Source organism: Mustelus asterias, unplaced genomic scaffold (assembly GCF_964213995.1).
Source record: "Mustelus asterias unplaced genomic scaffold, sMusAst1.hap1.1 HAP1_SCAFFOLD_570, whole genome shotgun sequence".
In the NCBI taxonomy this organism is placed as follows: Eukaryota; Metazoa; Chordata; class Chondrichthyes; order Carcharhiniformes; family Triakidae; genus Mustelus; species Mustelus asterias.
In genome coordinates this window covers 271,492-278,380 of record NW_027590520.1, presented here as the reverse complement: position 1 = coordinate 278,380, position 6,889 = coordinate 271,492, and positions in this window count along the sequence as shown.

Below are 6,889 nucleotides of genomic sequence, written 5' to 3'. Positions count from 1 at the left end.
AAAAGTTTTGCAGGTAAGACAGATGAATATCGCAGCTGTAGTGCAGGAGGACAACTCGGAGTGCTCAGACAGGGAAACAATGTGGGAAGAGCTCAGGAATAGGAAGGGTGTAGTTACAATGTTGGGAGTTTCCTACACGCCTCCCAAGGCCTGCGGGAGATAGAGGAACAGATATGGAGGCAGATTTCGGCAAGGTGTAAAAGTAACAGGGTTGTTGTGAGGGGTGATTTTAACTTCACCTATATTACCTGGAACTCACTTCGTCCTGGGGTAATGCGGCAGAGTTTGTAAGGACCATCTAGGAGGGCTTCATCAAACAGGATGTAGATAGTCCAACTGGAGAAGGGGCCATACTAGACCTGCTATTGGGGAATGAGTCCAGCCAGGTGGTCGAGGTTTCAGCAGGGGAGCAGATCAGGAACAGTGACCACAACAGTAAGCTTCAAGGTACTGATGGATAGAGATAAGTGTCGTCCTCAAGTGAAGATGCTAACTTGGAAGAAGTCTAATTACAACACTGTTTGGCAGGAACTGAAGGATGTAGATTGGGGGCAGATGTTTGAGGGCAAATCAACGTCTGGCATGTGGGAGGCATTGAAGTGTAAGTTGATAGGAATTGAGGAACGGCACATTCCTGTAAGGATGAAGGATAAATATGCATTTTTCGGGAACTTTGCGTAATGGGAGACATTTTGAGCCTCGTCAAAGGGGAAAAGGAAGCATTTGTCAAGGTCAGGAGGCTGGAAAAACATGAAGCAAGTGTGGAATACAAGGAAAGCAGAAAGAAACTGAAGCAAGAAGTCAGGAGGGTTTAAACGGATCATGAAAAATCATTGGCCTGCAGGATTCAGGAAAAACCCAAGGTTTATATAATATATATATATATATATATATATATATAAATCCATACGTGGAGCCGGAAGAAATGGGTGAGGTGTTAAATGAGTACTTTGCGTCAGTATCCACCAAAGAAAAGGGCTTGGTGGATGATGAGTCTGGGAAAGGGTGTGTAGGTCGTTGGAGTCATGTTGAGATCAAAAAGGAGGAAATATTGCAGGACTGGAAAACATTAAGGTAGACAAGTCCCCAGGGCCTGATAGGATCTACCCCAGAATACTGAGAGAGGCAAGGGAGGAGGCTGGGGCCTTGAGAGAAATCTTTCTTTCCTCACTGGCTGCAGGGGAAGTCCCAGAAACTTGGAGAATAGCCAATGTTGTTCCTCTGTTTAAGAAGGGTAGCAAGGATAATCCAGGTAATTACAGGCAACCCTTATGTCAGTGGTAGGGAAATTATTGGAGAGGATTCTTCGAGACAGTTTTACTGCCAATTGGAAATAAGTGGACGTATTAGCGACGGGCAAGATTGTTTTCTGAAGGAAAGGTCGAGCCACAAGATCTTGATGTAGTTTTTCGAGCAAGTGACGAAGATGATAGATAAGGCAAAGGCAGTGGATGTTGTGGACATGGACTTCAGTCAAGGCTTTGACAAGATACCTCATGCTGGAATGGCAAAAAAATGGTGAAGTCACACGGAATCGGAGGAGAGCTGGCAAGATGGATACCGAATTGTCTTGGCCTTAGAAGGCAGGGTGTAAGAGTAGGTGGCGGCTTTTCTGATTGGAAGGCTGTGACTAGCGGTGTTACACAGTTCTGGGACCTTTGTTCTTCGTTGTTTATTGCAAATGATTTGGAGGAAAATGCAGCTGGTCTGATTAGTAAGTTCGCAGATGACGCAGAAATTGGTGGAGTTGCAGGAGTGAAGAGGATTGTCAGAGGATACAGCAGGATATTGACTGGTTGGAAACTTTGGCGGAAAAATGGCAGATGGAGTTTAATCCACATAAATGTGAGGTGATGCAATTTGGAAGGTATAATACATGTAGGAATTATACAGTTAACGAAATAACCATTTAGGAGTATTGACAGCAGAGAGACCTGGGCGTATATATCCCCCGATCAATGAAAGTGGTAACACAGGTGGATAAGGTAGTCAAGAAGGCAGACGGCAAGCTCGCCTTCATCGGTCGGGGCATTGAGTTTACAAATTGGCAGGTCATGCTGCAGCTGCACAGAAACTTAGTTCGGACTTATTTAAAATATTGATGTAGAATTCTGGTTGCCACACCACAGAAGGATGTGGATGCTGTGGAGAGGGTGCAGAAGAGGTTTACCTGAATGTTGGCTGCTCTGGATGGTATTAGCTATGAGGAGAGATTGGATGAACTCGGTTTGTTTTCACTGGAACAACGGAGGTTGAGGGGCGACCTGATAGAGGTTTACAAGATTATGAGTGGCATGGATAGAGTGGAGAGTCAGATGCCCTTTCTGAGGGTAGAGAAGGCAAGTACGAGAGGACAGAGGTTTAAGGTGCCTGGGGAAAAGTTTAGAGGAGGTGTGCAAGACAAGTTTTTTACACAGAGGGTGGTGAATGTGTGGAACGCACTGCCCGGGCAGGTGATGGGAGCAGGTACGATAGTGGCATTTTAGGGGCATCTAGATGAATAGATGAATAGGATGGGAATGGAAGGATACGGGCTCTGTAATTCCATACGGCTTTAGTTTAGACAGGCATCATGATCGGCGCTGCTTGGTGGGCTGAAGGGTCTGTTCCTGTGCTGTACTGTTCATTGTTCTTTCTTTGTTCTTTGTGTTTGCGCGTGGGAGATCACAGAATCAAACAGAACCTTCCCTTCCTGACCTGCTCCTGCCCTGTAATCTCCTTCACATCCAAAGGGTGTCTCCAATAAAAAGCTTCAGTTTTTAAATCTGGGAAATCACAGAGAGACAACACTGTATTCACATCTTGTTCAGTGAGAACATATCAAAATCACAGACCATTAACAGTTGTATTGAGACAGGACAAACACCAAAATATAGTCTATTTGGAATGTTACAATATTGTTTCACTCAGCGCACTCCGTGCCTTCATAGAATCCCAACAGTGCAGAAGGAGGCCATTCAGCCCACACAGTCCGCACCGACTACAATCCCACCCAGACCCTATTCCCAAATACCCACACATTTCCCCTGCTAATCCCCCTGACACTAGGGTCAACTTCGCACGGCCAATCAACCTAACCTGCACATCTTTGGACTGTGGGATGAAGCCGCAGCGCCCAGAGGAACCCTTAATGCTGCAAAAAGATGTTGCAATATCTATTCTTATCACCTTGACAACATTTCACTGGGTCAAAATTCTCAACTGTTTCTAAATCTTTCCACAAAGCAATCTCTCAGTTTCAGCATGTGTTTCCTTGTTTGTTTCTCCCTCGCTTGTGTGGATTCTCTGATAGATTCCTCGTCCTTATCCTCCACATGTGCAGTTCTCCACACCCCATGTCTCTGTCCTGCTCCCAAACGCGGCATCCCATTGCAATAAGGCAGGTGATACAGGAGCGTTTCAGTGAGTGCAGAAGGTGAGTTCTGATCCTGACCCAGCTGTGTGGGTTTGCCGAGTTAACCCCACTCTTCAGTGACAGTTTAAACAGCGCGTTTATTGTTAGAAATCTAAGTGTTAATCAGTCACTGTCTGTTTCTCTGCCAACGTGTGTGTGTGTGTGTGTTTTCTATATGTGTGTGTCTCTGTGTGTGTGTGTGTGTCTGTCTGTCCATGTTTAGGTGTGTGTGTGTGTGTGTGTTTTCTATATGTGTGTGTGTGTGTGTGTGTCTGTGTGTGCGTGTGTCTCTGTGTGTGTCTGTGTCTCTGTGTGTGTGTGTGTGTGTTTTCTATATATGTGTGTGTGTGCATTTTCTATATGTGTGTGTATTTTCTATATGCGTGTGTGTGTGTATATGTCTGTGTGTGTGTGTGTCTGTGTGTGTGTCTGTGTGTGCCTGTGTGTTTGTCTGTGTGTGTGTGTTTTCTATATGTGTGTGTGTGTCTGTGTGTGTGTGTCTGTGTGTGTGTGTCTGTGTGTGTGTCTGTGTGCGTGTGTGTCTCTCTGTGTGTGTGTCTGTGTGTCTGTGTCTGTCTATCTGTCCAGGTTTCTGTGTGTGTGAGCTTCTGAGTTCGCAGTGCCAATTTTCCAGAATGTCACTCCATGATGTAATTGGCCATGAATTCTCAAACTTCCTGCGGCCCATTGTAAATCCACAATCATTTTAAAATTGGTGAATCTTTCCCTGCGTCTCTCTGTGTGTCTGTCTCCATTAGACACTTGGTCAATTTGTCCGTCTCTGTCTCTCCCACATTGCCACTCTCTCACATGCAGAGCTCCCGCTCTCTCACACACAGACTAAAATCTCTCTGATACACACACCCTCTCACAAACACATTTTCTCACACTGTCTCACACAATCACACACTGAGTCCGTAAATCTTAAGCTCTCACACTCACAGACAGATACACATTCATACACACATGCATGCAGTCTCACAGTAACAAACTCTGACACACACTCACACATCGCACACTCAATTGGAGTTTAAAAGGGTGAGAGTGGATCTTATATCAATGATAAAGTTCTAACAGGATTAGACAGGGTTGATTCCGAAAGAATGTTCCCGATGGTGGGGGCTTCCAGAACGAGGGTTCAGAGTTTGAGGATAAGGGGTAATCCTTTCAGAACTGAGGTGAGGAGAAATTTCTTCACCCAGAGGGTGATAAATGTGTGGAATTCACGACCACCAACTCTCCGACACATACCCTCATGCATAGACTCACTCACACACGCAATCTCACTGAGAATCTCTCTCTCTCTCTCTCTCTCTCTCTCTCACACACACACACACACACACAAGAGAACACGCAAACATACACACAATCAAAGAACATACAACAAAGAACAAAGAACAGTGCAGCACAGGAACAGGCCGGTCCTCCAAGCCTGCGCTGATCATGTTTACCGATCCAAACCAACCGATTATATCCCTCTATTCCCCGCTTGTTCATATGCCTCTCAAGATAAGTCTTTCATGTGTCTGAAGTAACTGCCTCACTTGGCAGTGCGTTCAAGGCCCCCACCACCCTCTGTGTAAAAAGCTTCCCCTGCAGATCCTAACTGAACCTTTCCCCCCTTATCTTGAACTTGTGCCCCTTGTAATTGTCATTTCCCCCCTGGGAAAAAGCTTCCAACTCTTTACCTTTTCTACACCTCTCATCATTTTATAAACTTCTATCCGGTGGCCCCTCAGCCTCCGCCTTTCCAGGGAGAACAATCCCATTTCATTCAATCTCCCCTCATAGCTAATATCAGGCAACATCCTGGTAAACCTGTTCTGTGCCCTCTCCAAAGCCTCCATGTCCTTCTGGTAGTGCGGTGACCAGAATTGGACACACTATTCCAAATGTGGCCAAACCAATGTTTTATACAACTGGAACATAATTTGCCAAATGTTATACTCGTTGCCCTGCCTGATGAAGACAAGCATTCCACACGCTTTATTCACAACCTTCTCCACCTGTGCTGCCACTTTTATAAATCTGTTGACCTGTGCTCCCAGATCTCTCTCTGTGTCTGTGCTCCTGACGGTTCTGCCATTTATTTTACAGCTCCCACCTGAATTAGATCGACCAAAATGCATCACCTCGCAGTTATCTGGATTAAATTCCATCTGCCATTTCCCCGCGCAATTATCCAGCCTATCAATATCTTGTTGTATTTTCTGACAATCTTCATCACATGTAAACAGATCTGTGTGCGTGTGTACATTCTCACACGAATACACATTCTCATATAGTCACTGACACACACACACACACACACAGGAAACGCACACACATGATCTTTCACACATATGCTGACAGAAAAACAGAAAACCATGAACACACATGCACACACTAACAGACACACAGAACATTTTGCATGCGCGCATGCACACACACACACTCAGACGCACACACACACACACACGCACACGCACACACACTCACACGCACACACACACACAGACAAAAACACACACACATACACACATACACACATACTCACACACACACACGCACACACACTCACACTCACACATACACACACTCACACACACACACTCACACGCACGCACACACACGCACACACTCACACATACACACACACACACACACACACACTCATACACACACACGCTTCGCTCTCCCATGATTATTTACGTCCTCCCTAATTTAAAACACGAGGATGACCTCAGTGAACAGCCGGTCTCTGTAATAAGATGCCCAGTGTTATGAATAAAATTGATGCCCGAAGTAAACATAAAAACATAAGAACATAAGAACTGGGAGCAGGAGTCGGCCATCTGGCCCCTCGAGCCTGCTCCACCATTCAATAAGATCATGGCTGATCTTTTTGTGGACTCAGCTCCACTTACCCGCCCGCTCACCATATCCCTTAATTCCTTTACTGTTCAAAAATCTATCTATCCTTGCCTTAAAAACATTCAATGAGGGAGCCTCAACTGGGCAGGGAATTCCACAGATTCACAACCCTTTGTGTGAAGAAGTTCCCCCTCAGCTCAGTCCTAAATTTGCTCCCCCTTATTTTGGGGACAATCCCCCGACAACAACAGACCAACTGTCAATTCCTAATTTTAGGAGCTAACACACGGACATGTTCAAATCCCCATTCTCTGTACACTCCACACTGTCAGACCCAGAAACAACATTGTGCCTGTTTGATGACAGTTTCTGATTAACTATTATAAACACTGCAACATAAATGATCCAAACTAACTGAGTGTTTCCTGATGACGGCCGCATGGATGGGAGAAAATGAAGAGATTAGCCGCTGTCAGGAGGATAGAGTCAGTCTGGTGAAATGGAGCAACAATCTCACCCACCCTCTCAATCTCACACTCACTCTCTCAATCTCTCACCCACTCTCTCAATCTCTCAACCATTCTCTCAATCTCTCACCCACTCTCTCAATCTCTCACTCACTCTCTCAAAATCTCTCCCTCA